Source organism: Puntigrus tetrazona, chromosome 19, assembly GCF_018831695.1.
Source record: "Puntigrus tetrazona isolate hp1 chromosome 19, ASM1883169v1, whole genome shotgun sequence".
Lineage (NCBI taxonomy): Eukaryota > Metazoa > Chordata > Actinopteri > Cypriniformes > Cyprinidae > Puntigrus > Puntigrus tetrazona.
The window spans coordinates 1,159,043-1,179,983 of NC_056717.1; the positions used below are offsets into that span (position 1 = coordinate 1,159,043).

Below are 20,941 nucleotides of genomic sequence, written 5' to 3' on the forward strand. Positions count from 1 at the left end.
TTTAATGAGGTCAGAGGAAAAGATTTTTTATATTAAAGGGAACATAATAGGTTAATTTTGAAATACCCACAGTGTTATTATTTTTACACACGCATTATTAGCATCTCTAGAGCTCCAAACAATCACAAGAGCGTTACCTGTATTGCTCAATAGAGTTTGTGTGTATCAACTCGCGTCTGAATCCATTTCTCTTAATCACTTTACACAGTATGTAATCTCACATGAGAATCACTTCACAGTAACATGAGGGCCCATTTGCAGGCTATAAACTCTGCTGCACTGCGGCCCTGAATCTCATTTTCACACCACATGATCTACGCTTCATGGAGGCAGTGTTCCAACATCCAAATAATTTGAAATCTGCTTGCATCAACACACCTAGGATGATCTGAATTCAGACATAACTGTCAGTGCACTCTTAAGGCCTGTTCAGCTCTTTAAGAGTGCACTTTAACGACAGCTTTAACGATATCTATAAAGGTTTAATAATTGTCCTAAATCAGACGTCCACATCACAGCTATAATGGTAATGGTACAGAGAAATATTAGAACTATAATCTTTTGACTTTTAATAAACGCGTCATAAATTCAGCTCAAGCTTATAGTAAACAGAATCGTTTTATCGTTTGTTGGTGTGGAAGCTAATATGGCGCTGCTGCTTTTTATTATATATATATATATATATATATATATATATATATATATATATATATATATATTATAGTTTTTACTTTGTAGTCATATGTGTGCAATATAGAGTATTTATAAAAAATAAATAAATAAAAAGGCAACATCTAAATAAAAAAATCAATAGCATATTTTTATTATAAAGTTATAAGTTAGCTGTTCCCATTTTTTATACACTCTCGGAAATAAAGGTACACCAGCTGTCACTGAGTTGGTAACTTTTTCAAATGGTACACTTTTGTACCTTTAAGGCACTAATACGTACCCTTTTAACCGGACCATGCACTCTCCTTACACAGTCTATAAATCTTAACCTAAAATCTTGAGGTTTATTAAAAAAATCCATTATATGATACTAGTCAGCTATGCATTAGGTGACATCTGAGATTAATGCCTTAGCTGAATGCAGAAGTGTGTACCGCTTGAAAACGCCAAAGGAACCATTGACTGAACATTTTCAATGTGTTCAGCATTTCTGCAAGACTCCATTTATAAGTCCTGTATGTTTAATCTTCTCACATCTTGAGCGAAACAGGAAATGAGTGGCGGATGAAGGGTTCTCCTGGACCCGTAAGAGGATGTCAGCTCCGGATTATCCTTACATGCTTTTATTCATATCTTCAAACCAATTATTGTCATTTGCGCTTTTATATAGAAGGTTAATAAGGAGAGCACTCCTTTGAGCTGTATAGGAAATGAGGCTGTGGAGAGGGAGGACGTGGAGGCTACACTGAATGGAGGTGCCACTCCACGTACTCTTTTCTTGCACCTTTCATATCTTATTCAGTAAATCCAAATGTTTAATATTTGACCTATAGATGCTCTAAAAAGCGCCTGAGCTTGGGGAGAGTCTCTATGTGTGTATCTGGATGTTTTCCTAAAGTAAAAGAGATCGAAAGAGTTGAGTTGAAAGGCTTTTTTTGACATTGGGATTTATTTGCTTTGTTTTATCAGATCATACAGATATAAAGCATGAATAAAACATATGTTCTGCTTCAAGGCCACACTAGTTCTTTTGTCTTGTTTACTCCAGGTTTAGATAGAAATCATCACGGGAAACACACAATACAAGAAACTATCACAAAGACACTAATGTAAAAGTAAAATTGCATTACATTTAATACACACTGCAAATAAATGGTCCCAAATCAGGTAAAATATTAATGTCTTTTACAGTAATACTGAAGATTCAGCAACAGAAAACAACTATGTAACTAGTCACTATTTCATGACATGTATATATATATATATATATATATATATATATATATATATATATATATATATATATATATATATATATATTATATATATGCCTTGTTTCTTTAACTACATCATTTTAGCCCAATCTCTTAAAAATGCATATAAATAGTGTGCACAAGCGTGTTTGACGTGCTTAAATAAAAAATCTGTTATATCTTATAAAAATCTTATATACACTTTTTGTGTACATACGACACACATCTACCCCACAACGGTAATCCTAGCCATCACGTAGCATATACATGCCAACACCATTTTTGCACATCTCTACCTATATCTATAGTTTTAGTTTTTATTTAGCATACTATTTCTACGCACATTCATGAGACACTTTGCGAGCTTTACAACGGCCAAATTTTTGCTCGTAGGTTCAGTCGAGTCCTGCTGCCTGGTTGTTTTGAGCCAATAACTTGATCCATAATGTAAATAAAAATGTAAGCAAAATGCTGTTTAAAAATGTTTACGTAAGTTAAAGCTGCAGTCCATAACTTTATTTATGCTGTTTCAGACTGGTACTGGTGGACCCGCGGCAGAGCAGCCCATTACATGCGTGATTTGTCATAGACATAAACAAGACGCATGCAGTTCTATTTATTAACCGCCAGGGCGGCAAAAGTTATGGACTGCAACTTTAATGTACTGTCTACTGTATATACACTTAAAAATGGTAGTCTTCCTTATTATATTTTTATGCTATACAGAAAACATGGTGCTGATACAACGCAGCCCCCATCCAACAGGGGGGGCATTAAAAATTGTCAACATAAAATTACAGTGAGAAAGTCCTTCATGACTTCAATCCCTCTGGCTCTGTGTGTGTGTGTGCGCGCGCGCATGTGTGTGTGTGTGTGTAGCAGAGAGTAGGCAGAGACAGAGAGAGGTGTCATACATAATTCACGCCATTCTCTGAGTATTTTCGGATCATTGTGACAGGGACATGACAGAGTCCCTCAGAGACCCGGGTAACACACAGTTATTCACTCACACACTCCACATCAACGCACTTTCTCTGACGGCAGGGAGGAAACAGTTGGAGTCCTCCCACGTGACACTTAACACGCTTCTCTAGTATGACACATTACGCACAACATCTCAATGCTGCGTCAAAGTGCTGCTCAGCGCACATACGCACAGAAAAACACACTCCCACATTATCACTGACTTCTAGTGTTTATCTGAGTAATACAGAGTTTAATATGTGTGAATTCAGAACCGTGCTCATTACAAGTAATAATAATAATAATAATAATAATAACAGTAATAGCATACTAAAATACACTTATAGACAATAGATCAGTTTTCAAGAGCAACAACAACAGCCTTATTAAAGCTGAATCACGTACAGTCTAATAAAGCTAAATTATGAATGAATGATTCTTATGAACCAGTTCTTTTGAATGAATCAGTCTAATGACTCACTCACTGACTGAAATTATTAAGAAAAATGTCATAGTGAATGTTTGTTCTCTATCCTGATGTGTTACCACAAATATTGTATTAAAAATAAATGTTTAATATAAAAATAAATAAATAAATGTTATATGTTATGCTAATGTTCATATATTGGAAAACAGTTAAAAGTAAACAATACATTAAGAAAACTGTTACTGTTGTACATGAAACTTGTGTAATTAATTGTAAATGCAAATAAAAAAAAACACTTTTATTCACTATTAACTATGACTTTACTACTAATTACACAAATAAATGGCTAATATGCATTATAATAAGCAACTATACGCATTTTTGCTTATAAGTGTTGTTTTAGTTTAATTTAGCCTATATGTAAAACATGAGGTTAAATTTTAGTTTAATTTAGCCTATTTTTAAAACACACTGTTTGAACAAGTTACTATGTATATAAGGTGATAAAAAGGACAGGATGATTGGGTTTTTAATGGAATTGTTAAGAAAAAACATCCTTACCATTTCCTCCTCTAATGCACAACGAATGTGTCATTGTTGAATGTTAATGTATGGGAGAGTGTGTCATCCTGTGATTAAGTGCATGTTGCGCGTATAGGATCAGCTGGCAATGTGACCAGCGTTCACTGCAGGAGAACATACAGAACAGGCAGAAAAATCTGCCAGCACCCTTAGGACTCGAAGCAACTCAAGTGCAAACACACACATATAGGCAGACAAAAACACAGCGCACACACTCATTGAACAGTCATTCATGTGCAAATAGTGCAAATGGAATGCTTAACAAACTGTCTAAATAAGGTACAACTGATTCTATTAGCTGATTGGCTACAGACTCCATTATGGCTGCTTGGCTGAGGATGGAAATAATTAGTCTTTGACTCATTCTTATTCAGCACAAAAGCTCTAAAACATTTCCCATCATTATATTTTGCCGGCATGCCATTTAGTGATTGTTTTGTTTGTGACTTTTTGGGTTGCTGTCTAATGTGATGGGTTTGGGATTGCATCGTGGTGGTTGGATAACTCTTACTAAATGAGCTCCTCTAGCTTAATACTGTTTAACTGAACTATACAGGTGAGTAGAGAAATGACAAACTGAGACCTTGTTACAATCAAGAAATGCTTTCCAATAAAATTATTTAAGCTTTTTTTTTTTTTTTCCCCTCAGGATTCGATATATGGACATCTAGAGCCAGACAGATAAACAGATCAGACAGATCCACAATAGACAGATAATTACCTCCCAGAGTCAATTTTTGTAATTTATCCCAAGACCGTCACAAGGTTTGACGCTACGATATCGTCATGCGAGATTGAACTGCTTCTGGATGGTCCCACCTCTAATTCTTCACAGCAGCATATAATTATGTCACACAAGTGGGGCAATGGGCATCTCCAGCTCCATCAGTAGAGGTATAAGGTGCAATTAGTAAGTAATTGTGTTTGTCGCTGTAATGTTCTGATAGATATATTCTGTGCTAACCGGTTTCACTCTCCTGTGTGCTTTAGCCAGTTGATTGGTCAGCGTAGTTCCAAGGGAAATACAGAGAAAATATTAGCAGAGCACAAATCTGTGTAGGTTCTGGAAAGTGCTGAGCTGTGACGCTGGAGGGATTTTTCGACCGCAAATCTCTGACAAAGGGTGACGCTTGCTAGAAGGGATAATCCAGTGGTTTTTGACTCTGTTTCTTATCTAAACCGACACCAACAACATTATTTCTCTCATGAGGAACTTACAGATGCATGCAACGCTTTCTGTCCTTGCTCTTGCCAGTACGATGGCTGCCCTTCTGCGTACTGTTTTTGGTAGGTACTAACCAATGCATATCCGAAACAGGCCAGAAGATTTGGCCTATAGGAGATGCTCTGGCCCAGTCGTAGACCCATCACTATTTGGACCTTGGCAAAGATCTTTTTGCTAGCCCGTTGTTCCTGCTCAGAGTATGTGAGTGGGGTGGAGCGAAAACAATTTTCCCTCCATGCTCCGAGCATTTAAAAATCACTCCGCTCCCAAAACTTCCCAGCTCCCAGTCCACTCCTCGCTCAGATGATCAGAAACCCTAAAGTATTTCAGTATGTTTGAAATATCACAGTTCTGTTCATAACAAATTAAAAGAAGAAAATAAAATAACGGGAGCGTTTCAAAGTGGCTTATTGGACCACTAGTGTACAAACATTTTTTTCCTACCACATGTTGAGCTAATAACATTGTCAGCATCATTCCTGCTTTTTCTGCAAATTATTTTTGTGCAAACGTTTTTGCGCTTAATGCATTTAAACGAAGCCTATTTAAACGAGCTAATTCCTTTTAGTAGAACTTCCCTCTCACGTCATCATAGCCTTCACATTGTTTCTGATTTGAGTTATCCTTCTCTATCAAGCAAGATAAATAATGTTTAACAGGTGAATTCTTGCTAAATATGCAGTTATATTACGGGTCATTGGCATGAATTGTTGTGGGGGTGGAGCGAGGGAAAACCGCGAGTCATAGTTCAAAATTATACCATGCTGCTCACATACTCTGTTCCTGCTTCCAACATATTGAATTTAACAACTGACTGTTCACGTGCTGTATAATTTATCCCATCCCTTGACATGTGCTAATGCAATCATATAATCAATGTCACTCACTTCACATGTCAGTGGTTTTAATGTTGTGGCAGATCAGCATACAGTACATATTAGAATCCAAAAAGTTCCTGATAAAACTGTAAAATTTAAACTGTAAAACTAGGGGTGTAATTATAGCAAATTCTAATAAGCCCGTAAACATATTTTTCATGTCATGGTTGGTTAATAGCTTATACAAAAATATGCATTTTGTGTAAACAAGGAAATAAAACACTACACACTAAAAAGAAAACGGAGTGAATGTAGGCTGAATGTAGGCTATTACAATGTATAGACTATAACTAAAAATTGCTTTTAGTGTTATTAAACTAGTTCTGTTTTGGTAGAACTTTATTTTATTGTTACACCTATTAGCTGCTTATTAGCATGCATATTAATAGACTATTTGCCATTTATTAGTGCTTATTAAGCACATATTAATGACTTATTCTACATCCCTAATCCTACCCAATACCTAAACTTAATAACTACCTTATTAACCATTAATAAGCAGCAAATTAAGAATGAAAGGAAAAGATGCAGTTAATAGTTAACAAGTGTTACCTGTGTTACAAGTGTTAAAACTCTTCAGTTTTTAAAAAAAAGATTAGTTTTTAATAAGCATCAGATGATGGCAGAGGTGATCTAAATGTTAAAAAAAAAAAACTATTGATGGTAGCATGCACAATTAACTATACAAAAATCATTCAACACTTACAAAAAATAAACTCTGATACAAGTCTACATCCAATATAGTAATGATATATCATGCGTCCCATAACTTTTACATTTGCAAAAACTGTCCAATATGTCTAACCAACCATCCAATAAAATGTTGTGACACCATCTAGACACACATCTGCAAACCAGCTTTTGCTAGAAACAGCAGATTCAGACATCAAAGCCTGATATCCCGAGTGGCAGAACTGTGAGCTGAGATCTCCCCCCGGACTAAAAACTGGAGAGTGCTTTTTGTTCTGTTCACTTACCCCTAACATGATGGATCACTTTGATTAGAGCTCAGCAGTTCACAACATCTCACATCTGAGCGCCTCCTAACAACTTTGATTTTCACAAGTCTCTTGCGCTCTCTCTCAAACACACTGACATACACACAATAAGAACTACAGTAGATATGTAGGAGAAGATGGATGTTGAGGAGCAATGACTAGACAAGCCCACACATCACTATCAAGTGATATATAAATCATCTGAAAGAAATATAGAGCGATCAAGAAAGAAAGAACATCAGTCAGGCAATTAAAGACCCATGTCTTTGTGGAGCTTTGTTGTTTTTTGCTTTTTTCTCCGATAGGAAAGGTCCTGCAAAATCATCAATGCTTACCTTAAGGTTAAAGAAAATTAGGATGAAATTTATTCTCCCTTAAAAAAAAAAAATCAATGAAAGGGAGAGAAAAAGGAGAAAATACAAGCTAAGCTAATTTCTAGTCTTCTCTCTTGCTTGTTACGGATAAGCTGAGCTGAAAGGATGATAATAAGGAAATACAATCAATACTCCTCCATCAGCTCCTCCCAATTCCCCCTGAATAAAGCCATTTTCATCTAAGACATCCTTCTCACTTTGTCTCTGTCCTTGTTTCTGCGTTTGTTCTCTAACGCAGAGGACTTGTCTTGTATTTCAGTAACAGAAAGTAAAATAATAATTAAAAAAACCCACAGAAATAGACACTTCACATTATTAACCCTGTGTCATTCTAAACCAGTGGTCCTCAAACCTTTTAAATTCCAAGGACCCTCAACGGCCACAAAAATAATAAATGGTCTCATGACTTTTTCCTGTTGTTTGTGGTTTACCGATTGACTTATTTTTTAAACCAACAACTTCTACAAAAAACAGGTTTAAAGTGTTTTAGATATTTTTAATCAATTTGTCTAAATTATTTTAAGTCATCTTGAGACTCTTTTTGCAGTCACCCCTAATGGACCCCAGCAACATCTATCCTAAGCCTTTGGTTAACATGACTTGTTTTAAGGGTGCAACCTTTATATCCAGCTGTCATGGTGAAATTACTTTCCTACAATCTAAAAAAAAAAAAAAAAAAAAAGAATTGAAAAAGAATAGAAAACAACAGTGAGAAATCGATTCTTGGAATCAAAGCCCACCAATTCCAGAACTAGGAATCATTCCAAAAATTTCAGGATCAAACAGCCCTACCTTAAACTCGGGGTTAAAACACATTTAAATGTAGAAGTGAGAAGGGAGAGGAGTAAAAAGCTCAAAGAAAAGCTTCAGACAAAGAGATACACAGCTCCCTAGACAGATTTATTTACAGTCTAGCATGTATCTAAGCTTCATGCCTACAGTCTGCTTCATAAGGTTACAAATGAGCCCATTAACACAGCAAAAAACTACCCTGTAAGAAACAGACAGCTGATACCTTATCTACATCAATCACTACCCCCTACATGGAGCACAGACAAATGCGTGCAGCTAATGAGAGATGGATGTTGAGACCGAGAAAGAAGAAAGATTTTTTTGCTAGAATGTGCATTAACACACATCTGAGATAACACATACACACACACACACACACACACACACACACCATTTCAAAAAGCTTCAGTGCACAGGCAAGTATTATTGAGTTTAAGCTGTGTTCATCTAACTGCCATCAGTGTAGGTGTCCACTCTCCCTGTGGCATGTCATGCCCTCAAAAACATAATATGACATAGTGCCATTTGAAATGGATGTTCAGGTGTAAAGTGTTTCCTGCATTCAATATAAAGCCTATCCAGCAAAATGCAATCTACATTTACCACCAGCAAAACATCTCAACTGCATATTATCTTATTCAAATCAGTTCCGCGTATTATGTTATGTCCCACATATATAATATGAACATTCATGAACTGTGACAAAGTATATCAATGTTATGAATAAACTAACAGTACATCTTAATGGGTCTTGCTTTTACAGCAGTCAAATCGTATAATAGTCATATCTACAGCAGTCATATCATGCAAAGAGATTATCACTTTCTCTGATTTCTCATTTTACAACACACAACACACATTAAGGCTAAGCAGAATTAGCATTTCTTTCATAATAACTCACGTAAGATGTTTTAGCATGGTAATGGATATGACAATGTTCATGTATCTGGTCTTGGTAGAATAGATCTGCTACATTGCTGCACCTATTGCACCGCTGCTGCTGAAAAGCAAAAACATGAAGTTGCTACTGGCAATACATACACATGCTATATGGTGCTGTGAGTATTTAAGACTTAATGCTTCTGCACAAATAGCATATAATAACCGTAGCAGATCTATACAGGTGGAGGTGGAGCTGGGAAGGTGGAGAGTTTCAAAGGAACTCTCTAGTGGATGCTAACCAGTCACTTACGTGTGAAGCAGTAAGTTAATTGGCTACAAATGCAACATCAATATGCTTGTCCTAAATATTTTAACACTGTGAATATCGTCAGTTATATGGGTGTTAACGACCCATCAGACTGCGTCATCTAGAGTTTCATAACAGAACTTAGCATTTTAGTCAAGTTTCATAAATAGTACATTTGAAACTGTAACTTGCCTCTGTATCAGCCATACCATACATTAAAAAAAATGTTTTAATGCTTATTTTTTATATTTATTCTGTCAAAATAGTCACAGTTGACAGTTTTCACATCACGCCACACCACACCCTTATTGGAACGCCCTCTGGCTGGAAAAACAGATGAAAGATACAGGCAAGCAGATGAAGCCACAACATAATCACAACGTGTAAGTTTCATATTAAGTGGGTTCCCACAGGAAACTGCTATAAAAGGAAGACAATGAACCATTAAGCGGCTTGCGTTCATATTCCAGCCTCATCTGCTTTATATACTACGCATCATTAATAAAGAGATTACTGAATTTGATATTTTAATATTACTGTTGTAAATATATTAAAGCACTTTAAGTTTCTACAATGTTTTGTCGCGATGTTTAAGCATTGAATTATTGCTGTGGGGGCTTAGTATGGATTACAAAATTTGTTTTATTGTTTTGAGAGGTGATCTAAATATTTGCTGTGTTCAATTAGATCAAAAATTGACATATGTGTTGCAGTTGTGTGGATGATGATGATGATAATAATAATAATAATAATAATAATAATAATAATAATATAACAACATTTAAATTTTTACTGCATTTAATTGGGCACAATTTCAGTTATGGCATAGCTACACAGTGAATAAATCAGCAAGATTATTAGCTAATTTGTCACTTTTTCTCTCTCTTACCTGCTGACCTGTGCAGCTCAGGGCAAGACAGGAACATTAACTCATCAACTCTATCAAACTTTTCATCAATTTAATGCATGCAATTAATGCATAACACCTTCATTTAAATGAAAACTGTTTAGATAATTAACTTCTACAGCTAATTAACTGCTTCAGCTTCAGTAATTTATATGCCACATCTATTTTGGTACGACGTGACTGGTGTTTGCAATGCTATTAAATAATATGATCTACTATTGTCATTGAATGTAGAACCTAGAGGCTAATGTATATTTTCCAAAGACTGAGAAATGGAATTTCAGCACAGTTCCCAAAACTTCGCTGCTAAAATTATTACCAGTGCAATGCAAGTATTATCTAATTAATAGCAAAAGCCAAACTTACATCTCCAGTGCCCAGTTTTGCATCACTTCTGTATGTTTTCAGATATTACTTTTACATACAGACATTTAGCAGACATTTTATCCAAAGTTACAATGGAAGCAATTAAAATCAACAAAAGAGCAATGATATGCAAGTGCTATAACAAGTCTCAGTTACCCTAAGATAGTACACGTAATAAGGATTATTGGAAAGAAAACATAATATTGTATGCAACTATAATGCATCATGTGATATATATTTAGGACATTTGTCCCCAGTTGTCTTGGGAACCATTCTCTTTTTCACTATTTAGTTTGGTAACCAAGGTGACGTGTCACACCTCACATGATCTTTGCTTCAAGGTTATACATTGAAGCCTAAGAGATCAGTGGCAGTCCGTAGGGACATCATTACTAGACTTTAATCATCCTCACCATAGTTACCACACACCTGCATTCATAGTCAAGTAATTAGTCACTTTATAAATACCTTTTGTCTTTGTAAAGACTTTAGTGTTGGCAACTCATTTAGCATCCCTGTTCCTTGCATCCACTTGGCTGGTTTGTCTGTCATGGCTATTTGCCATTTCTGGATTCCACTCAATCTCTAGATTATCCCCACACTCTGCTTAGCCTGATCCCTTCAGGCAGGAGGAAGGATGACAGCACGCATTCCACCTTTGCTCGATTTCAGGCAGGCAACAAACTAACAAAAACAAATGAACACTATCAAACCACCAGAAACTCAGCTAACCAAGGTCCTGAACATCTGCGGCAATCCATCATGCTTCCTGTATGTAATGCAACATCAGAGGTCTTAAGAGGAAGAGCAATTACAGAGGCAACTTCTCTCATTAGCCTATGAGTGGTTCTCCTACATCATGAACTCATTAAAAATCTCAGTGAACCTGTGGTTTTCTGTGGATGACTCAGGATCCTCATGGAGATGAGGTGAAACATTGAATCGCGTGTGTTTGGACGCTGTTAACTGAATTAAAAATTCATTAAATGTTCATTAAAAGTTCAGGGTTGATAAATTATACTTTGGCAAGACATTTTTTTTTATTAATCCTATTATTCTGGGAGGGACTATTGGAACATATGACACTAAATAATACAAAATAATTCTATTTGAAATAAAATGTTCATTTTAACTTTCTATTCATCAAAGAATCTTGAAAAAATGCATCATGGGTACAAGATATTGTTTTTCCAAAACATAAGAAATGTTTCATAAGCACCGAATCAGCATAATGATTTCTGAAGGATGATGTGGATCCAGCTTTGCCATCACAGGAATAAATTGCATTTTAAAAAGTATTAAAATAAAAAACAATTGCAATAATATTGCACAATTTTATCCTGAAGCTGTTTTATATTAACTTGGGTATCACCTTCAGCTTGCATCCCCTAGACCAGTAGAAAGACTAAACCAGAATGTTTCTGAAGATAATACCGTAGCACTTCATAGCACATGCTTTGACTATCTTCATAATTTACTTGTTCGGCTTAATCCTCTGAGGTGGCAGCAGTCAGTAATTGGATTAACCACAACAAAACAAACATAAGACACTGCTAAGATTATTAAACGTTACAAAGAACACAGTACAGCAATAACAACTGGAAAGGACCAATTTAAGATGAATTTCTGAGCTCATGCACACACACTCAGTTCTGTACTCGAGTAAAGCGGAGAATAGGAGAAAGAATCACACCTACAGTAAAACAAAGAAAAGTTTCTGGAAAGGTTGAAATATTCATAATGTTTGAAACAGAACACAATCTAAATATAATGACTTTCTTTCATAAGTGCAATGGCACCACGAGTGTGTGAAAGAAAATGAGAGAAAATGGACAGAAAAATTTAATTCACAGAGCATGTTTTGACAACTTTAATACTTTTTGCCCAACAATTTCATGTCTAACAGCTTTATTTTATCAGCATGTAGACTCTGTCCTGCCGAAAATTGCAAAACTAACACAATTCAGCCAACAAAAAGTGTATACGTAAGCATGCATAAGCGAGATACCATAATTGCAGTCTGGTTGATAATGTATTATTAATTTGTGCAGTTGATCTTATACGGACTTGGATGTTTGAAACTTTAGGAAAGACACTTCAAGTAATTAAATGGCAAAATATGCCAGATTCAGAACAGAAGGAGAGAGAGAGAAACAGCGAGAGTGAGTGAGGAAGTTGTTTATCTTTATGCCTCACATAGACAGCAGTGATGGATCAGCAATTTTCCAAGTTGTTCCTCGTATATTAGAAGACTCGTAGGCTTATTGCTCTTGGTTTAAACATTTCAATATCAAACAGCTACGCAGTGTATAATGCTTTGAATTCATAACAACATTTCAAAAGAACAGCAACTCGCATACAGATGTATTTACAACCCAAGGAGAGCTGGTTGCTGAATTATTATGTTTTATTAAGAACAGACATTGTAATTTATTATTCATTAAGTATGATTATTATCCATCAGTGAACAAAAGATTATCTTATTTTTTTATTAATAACGGTTAGTGCCAGTTTGTTTGTATTTGGAGGTAAACTAAGATGATACTCTCACATTTGCATATTTATAAAACTGTTAAACAGAGTACTGGTGTTAAGTGACCATTATAGCACAGACTGAGCTCCATAAACAAATCACTTTCTAAAAGCCAGCTGCAAAGTGTTTCAATTGATTTTTGAGCTCATGGGGGGAAACAAACAAACAAACAGACCAGTTGCGGTTAAGAAAGTTGCAATACAAATATAGCTAGTTGAATTCAGGAACAGAATCTATAGATCATAAACCAGCCCTGAACAGCAAAAAAATAAATAATGATAATATAAGCCGTGCCAAATTTTAATGAACAAGACTTCAGCTTGGAGTGAAAGATCTACCTACATCCCTCAGGCCAGTTCAATGAGAACGACAGAATGAGGTACAGAGCATGTTCTGTGTAATGAACCCATGCATTATGATTCTAATGAGAATCGTTTACTTATTGCAGGTCAAGCAGAGGCCAGTTTCTATCTGCTACAAAAGACGAATAACATGAAGTAACCTATTATTAAAAGCAACAAATGACAGGATCTTTACATGGTGTCACGGTTTGGTTGTAGAGTAGGAGCACTCGACGAGTATATACTCTTAATAGTTTTAATCATAAACAAAAGGAACAAATAATATTACTGCAGGCAGATAGGTAACAAAAACCACACATAATATAGACGAGATCGGACAAACTGAACTGAAACCAACATGAATTAAATACACAAAGTAAATAACAATTACCTCAAAACACAATTAACAGGACAGAAAGTAGGGCACACAGAGCACATGGAACACGAAAACAACAACAAAACAATCCAAATATGTGACACATGGGCACGTGGTTTTAATAACTACACTAAATCTAACATCATCACAGATTTGAAAGACAGGATGACAGCAGCAAAAACAAGCAAACCTGATCGTTCGATTTGTTTGTAAGTCTGAATGACCCAGAGATCTTCAAAAATCACAGTCTCTGTGTGAGGTGCCTTTCCACTGAGACGCTGTGCATCAACAACGCTGAAACTGATGAACAGTTCTTATGGAGAAAAACAGGAGAGAGTGTGTACGAGAAAGTGAGCTATTCTTTTATAGGAAAACACGTGACTCAAGGAAAGCACTTGCCTGACTTCCTGCCATGGAAACAGCTTCATAGCTTGACCAAATGTTATTATCAACCCCGTCTAACTGGAAAACGTTCACGTGGTCAAATCTCTGTGAAATTCTTGCACGTTTTTAAAGTGAATTGTCCAAGGAGTGGTGCTTAAAGTGCATTGAGTTTTATCTGAAACAGAGCAATGTTTGATTTTGTTGGTCACTCTACATCAGTCTGAGAATTAAATGCTCAGTGATTGTATCTAAATGGTTAATGTTCTATTTGAAGATAATGTACCACACTAAACCATAACTTAAACCTAACCAGTTACATTTAGTCATTTAGCAGACGCTTTTTAAGTGACTTACAAACGAAGACACTGGAAGCGATCAAAATCAACAGAAGAACAATGAGACAAATAAAAAGTCTCAGTGGTGTAACAAAAGAAAACACAAGGTAAAAATGTATTTGCTGAAGCAACCATGGCATTTTAGCTTTTAGATGTCTTTCTTTGGACTTGTACCAGAGCACTCTGCATCACAAGTGCAATGCTGTACCAGGTGAGCTACCAAACAAGTTTATTAGGTATATGGAGCTAGTTACACTAAAAACATTTGAATGTCTTAGTTTACAAATCACGGTAAAAGTATTTTGAGATCATAACATATTATTGCATAAGGAGGTGTTTAAAATAAGTCTTTATTGATCAATAACCTGCCCTTGTAATCACAATTTGTGTGAAAAGAAATAAAATGTTGGTGGCCATTTTAGAGCTTTTGAAAAAAAAAAAAAAAAAAATGGTTTCTGGCTTTTGTTTTCAACCATCATTTTCAGGAGCCACGATAAAGAAAAATAAGAAATTATAGTTTGTTTTTTTAATTATGTCTTGTAGACAGTGATGATATTACATGGCAACAAGTAAAATGGATAATGCTTTTCCAAATGCGAGTTTAAAAAGAAACCTCATAATGTCTCAAACTGTGTTCAGATCTACCAAGCATCATATATTTAAACCAACATCAGTTAATGAATTACAAGGGTAAAAAAAAAAAAACGCAGCCAGATGGGCTAGACAGAGTCGAAGTCAAACAGCAAACGTTCAGAATAAACAGAGTCAGTCCAAGACAAAATAAATCAAACACGGGTAATCAAACCCACAGAAATGATGGCCTAAGCAAATCAAGAGTTCGCATAGAGGTATTCGTGGAAGTTCTTTTTATGCTGGAAGTAAGGGGCGTGATAACTAGAATCAGGTGCAAAGTGATCAGTCTCAGGTATGTGGCATGATGGGAAACGGAGTTCGAATGAAAAAGGTTCAAAACTCAGGTGACGGATCCCTCTGGTGGAGCGGAGGAGGAGCAAGCTGATATCAGACAATACACTTTTCTGACACTGCAATTATCCAGTTTCGTTGTGGAGAGAATGCTATGAACATTCCTAAAACCATAAAGGTACCTGAGAAGCAAACCTGCATAAGTTAAATTACTTTTATGCTTAAAACAACTAAAAACTATTTCCAGTGGAGTGAATTATACACTTGCAATACGTATATTCTGTAAAACCTTAATATCTGATGCAATTTTGCTTAGATATATTGCTTTTCTGAAAACAACAATACTGGAAAACAAAGATACTGATTAAGAAAAAAAATATGCAGTGTAATCTCTCTTATCATTACAAGCCATTTACATCTTGTATCTTCTCCTGTTTCCTAGTGTTTTAGTGGTTTAATGCAGCATATATCATATTTTAGTGTTTGCACATCTTCTAGGAAGTCATTTATTTTGTTTTATAAATGAGACCCTTGCTATGAAGGCAATGGAGTTGTCAAATCCAACACATTTCAGCTTTAGTGAATTAGTGAAATAATCCTGTGTACAAGAACTGATGAGCAAAACGTCAGTTCTTACAAACTGCCTGTTTGTTTGTAATTGTACCTTTCTTTGAAAGTAATAATGAAATATTCCACTCAAATTGTTAAGAAGGTTACTCTTGTTTTATCCTGTCATTTTTTTATTTTCCGTTAATGAAATTGTAATGCAAATATAATGGTTAGTACACACAATCATGTCTTCATAGCTAGTTGTTTAGCTATTATCTATAGGACTATAGGATTTTAAGGCAGGACTGGTATATTTAAAGAATGTCTTTATCTCACCTCTTCAAGCACCACAGGGCTGAAATCACTCTGAATGAGCATTAGTAAAAGACCACTTTTAGCAAACATGAGCAGCGGTCTCTTGTGGCATTACATCAGCTTTCACGAATAGCTCTCTGTTCCCCAATGAACAACCAAAAAAACCATAATCATGTTCTTACAATATCATTGGCTAAGTTGCATCCACCTATACATAACATAAATCTAATTTAATTTAAAAGAAAATGTAAAGTACAATTCATTTAATTTTACATACGCTCAATATGCTCAAACCAGGCTCACTAGAAAAACAAGGTTTTTGCATATATCATAGCAATTAATGCTCTGAAAATAACACACCACCTACACAAAACTCTACACTAATCATAACTGATAATGTTAAAGAAACACTCCACTTTTTTCAACCCCCAGAGTTAAGTTGAGTTTTACCGTTTTTGAATCCATTCAGCCGATGTCCGGGTCTGGTGATAACGCTTTTAGCATAGCTTAGCATAGATCATTGAAGCCAATTACTTCAAAAATGACCAAAGAGTTTCAATATTTTAAACTTGACTCTTCTGTAGTTACATTGTGTATTAAGACCGGCAGAAAATGACAAGTTGCGACTCACTATTCAATGATCTATGCTAAGCTATGCTAAAAGTGCTAATGCCAGACCCAGAGATCAGCTGAATGGATTTGGAGAATGAGCCTATTTCCAAAAAAAGTATAGCGTTCCTTTAAGAAAAGTGATGAGATAAAATGAGATAACTCATATTTGCTGAAGCAGTCATCCAATACCATCAAAGACCTGAGTCTTTAGAGCTTGTTTAGAGTGACAGGATTACAGGATTTCTTGTCAAGTGCAGAAAAGTCATAAACATGAAACTGGTTGTGTTATGCAAATGTCAAAATATATTAACAAACTACAAACTAACAAATTAGTTTAAAATTAACACTGGCATATACTGATGACTCATCCTGCACTATTTTAGCCAATCAGTTGCTAACTAGAATGAGAATGTCACGCCCCCATTACCACCTTCACCCAACCAGCATGTTAGTGATAGCCAACTGACTATTAAAAAAGACAGTACGTCCCACCCAAACTTCCTGTTTCAAAAGGAAATACATAAACAGGGGAAAAAGGTTGAGGCCTTTCATAGAGACTTCTATATGGACCCTAACAATGTGTCTAGCAGCTTTTTAAAAATGTGCACATCAAACATTCGGGAATGAAAAGAACACTTTCAAAGAGCAAAGAGGTACCCTTTGAGGTGAGGTTTTTGGGGGGCATTAAATTGACATTTGTGTAATCTTGCCCAGGTACTTGATAGAAGGCTAAAATCGAGAATGGCTTCGCACGAAGGCACAGAGGGACAGATTTCAAAAGACACACGGCGAACCAAGGGAATTAATAGCTCTCCATGCACATGTGGCTACAGTCAGAGATGAAATACTCACTGCCTCCTCATGTGGAAATGGTGCTTCATTATCAGCAGAGGGGAAACGGTCTCTTCAATAGACACACACTACACACTTCTGTTGTCTGCAGACCCTCGCAGATTCCACTCGACAATCTGAAGAGAAAAAGAGAGAGAGAGAGACAGAAACAAGCAGATGAAATGACAGAACATCCATGCTTGTTTGTATTTTTTACCCCACTCTCTTATTTCACTCATGGAGTGTCAGGGGAAAACACCGTCTGTTCACTGAAAGCATTCCCAGGCTAACATGGCTGAATAATGTGGTAAGGATGTTATATGTCCCGTTTCTAGTTCCCAAGTACAAACTCTTTTTCCCACATGCAAGATAATCATCCTGTGAAGTGTTTCCAGGCTGGAAAAGAACGAGACAGTGGGGAGAAAGTGAAGAAATGAAGCTGGCATCAAGGTTTAATTGGCTATGTATATATCTTCCAGGTATCCTCTAACGGTTTGGGGAAAGCGTGATGGGTTGAAGCTGAGAGACAATGAGTCACTGTAATAGACCGTGCAAGATGGTCTAGAGGGACCTCATGCTCACTGTTTACCCTCATTACAGCGTTTGCATTGAAACCAAATTTTGAGGTTTACATTCATCATTGTGATTCATTTAATATGATCCCTGTCTCTCCTCAATGGTGTAATTGATCTAAGGCACATTAAAAAGGCGCAGCTACGCGTGAAAGAACAATAGATGGTTTACATTTTATCAGAAGGAAACACAAGGAGAAAAAAAGACGATTAGAAAAGGAGAAAAATGATTTAACCTTAACCCTACGCAGAGCTTTTCTGGGGAAGAATGAAAACTAAAAATACAACTTTTCCATCACTGGAACACATTATAAATATGTCAAAATAGAATATATGAACACCATTAAATAAAACAAAATAAATCTTAAACTGGACAACTTTTGTTAAAGTTGTTTCTAAAAGTTCTTTAGAATTTTGTTGTCCACAAATTGTGTTGTTCCAAAATATATCTATTTTGTACTCAAATCATGAATTCATTAATTTTAATGGTTTCCAAAATGGAACAATTAAACCCAAAAATCACAGGTGAACGCTATAGGTGAAAAGTAAAGTAAAACTTTAAGCAGCAGGATTCTAAACCCTATTGATTTGTTACTGCAGCTCGAGCCAAAATAATTAGAACACAACTTCTCCATTGTTCTAAAAAAGCAACAGCAATCAGAGAATATAGGTCACCATAGACATTTGTGCTGCCACCGAGTTCACTCTAAACATGATTATAAACTCAAAACTCCAGGAAAACAATTAAGAATTCATGTGCTTGTGTGCATCTGGGTGTAGAGGCTGGCACAGCGCTGAGATGTCAGTGTGTGTCTGTGCACAGGGCTTCGCAGCCAATTGAGGGAACACTTGTGTCCCCTTGAGTGTTTGAAAGAGCCAATATTTTGCATCATTAATGCTGTATTAACATCTTATTCTTCTCTTATTTCCCTGATTATTTGTGACCAAATTTGGCACAGGGTTTCAGTCCTCATGCTAAATAGTTTGGCATGAGAGTGAGAGAGGGAATGAAATTAATTCTCTTCTGCCCTTCTTGTTTCTGACCTCTAACATTCAGCCAGTTCATTTTTCACTTTTCTTCATACGGAGCGTGTCCTTAACTTGCAGACTTTGATAAAGGACAAACTGCTTTTTTTCTTATTCCTCTCCTACTTTCGCATACCACGGTTCACAAACTGTGCTCATCTGCTGATGATTTCTAATCTTTTACAGCCTCAGCTTTAAATACAGTTACTGGTACTTCCCTAATTCTATTTAGCGGATCAGTGGATCCTTTTGGGTAATGAGAAGCAATAAACAGCCCAGAAACACTTACCTAGTCTCACGGTTTCATAAAGACTGAAAATGAGGATAATTGACATTTATCTTTCCCATTGGTAAACAACCTAGACTTGAAATATGGCTATGCATAAAATATACAGTAGACCTTTTCTATAAATAATGACGATAGGTATTTGTGATGATGTATGTTACGATTAAGAGGAATGCAAATATCACTGCACTGCAAAAGTATTTTGTGTGTGCATTTCTGATTTGATTTTCCACAAAAAAAGTTAAATTTAATATATGTAAACCAGGACCACAAAAAAAAAAGCTTTACATTGATGTATGGTCTGTTAGGATAGGGTCATTTTTGGCCGAGATGCTACTATTTGAAATCTGAATCTAAATATTGCAAAAAAAAATCTAAATATTGAAAAAAGATGATCTTCCCTCTCTCTACTTATATATTGCACTTGCAGTGGTTGAGAATTTAACAGCCAAATGCCACTGTTTTGCCCTTGGCATCATGACAGATGATACTGGCACAAATATAAAAATATGAAAGAGAAAAAAAATCTTTCTCTTGTTCTGTTCTTGTAACTATACTATACCATATTTCTGCTGAAGGAGTGATTTAGAGCTACTCTTACATAAGAGAGAAATAATAGAGAGAATAAGAGACCAGGGAGGCCAAATAGTCTCTGTCAGACAGCAAAAGTCAGCGTCCTTCTGACCTCTGCATATTAACACTGTACTTTCATCACTAACCCATAGCCAATGCAGTAATGACACAAGTGCCAGCCATGATAATGTGGTATTCATGGAGCTCAAGGTGGGTCGTAGCCCTGCTCTATGACCTCTGCTGCTGGGAGAAGCGATCAGTTCGGGTCACCTGCCGCTGCAGCTTTTTATGCTAATGTGATCAATAGCACTGCTCCGCTTCGATACGCTTTTGTTTCGCGGGGCAGCGAGGAACTAATGAGCAGCTGCAGGACTTCTAATTACGGGTCAGCCAAACTATAGGGATTTCCCAGAAGGCAGAGCAGGATATAGCAATTGTTATCGGGGGGAAATGGGTGAACTGCTGACTTTATTGCACACCACGTACAGCATGAATGTAATATTATGAATGTACACAAAATACAGTACAGAGGTGGGCCAAAGAACAACTAACTAACTTTCAGTTAATTTCTCTAGGCCGCCATACAGGCTCACAAGTGAAAATAGAAACACGGCTGGCAGCAAGTACCACATGATATTTCTAATTTCTCGTCAAGGCC

At 36.1% G+C, this 20,941-nt stretch overlaps 1 protein-coding gene across 2 annotated transcripts in view; it reads right to left on the reverse strand.

Annotated features, from left to right (window-relative positions):
• The window catches only part of dlgap3 (discs, large (Drosophila) homolog-associated protein 3), a 131,853-nt gene that overhangs the window by 42,072 nt on the left and 68,840 nt on the right, over nt 1–20,941 (reverse strand). Inside the window, exon 2 of one of the 2 annotated variants that reach the window (XM_043218161.1) lies at nt 17,848–17,963. The exons of the other annotated variant lie outside the window; for it this stretch is intronic. The gene's annotated coding sequence lies outside the window, so the exon portion shown is untranslated. The remainder of the gene's footprint in view (nt 1–17,847; nt 17,964–20,941) is intronic. 2 annotated transcript variants of the gene reach the window in all.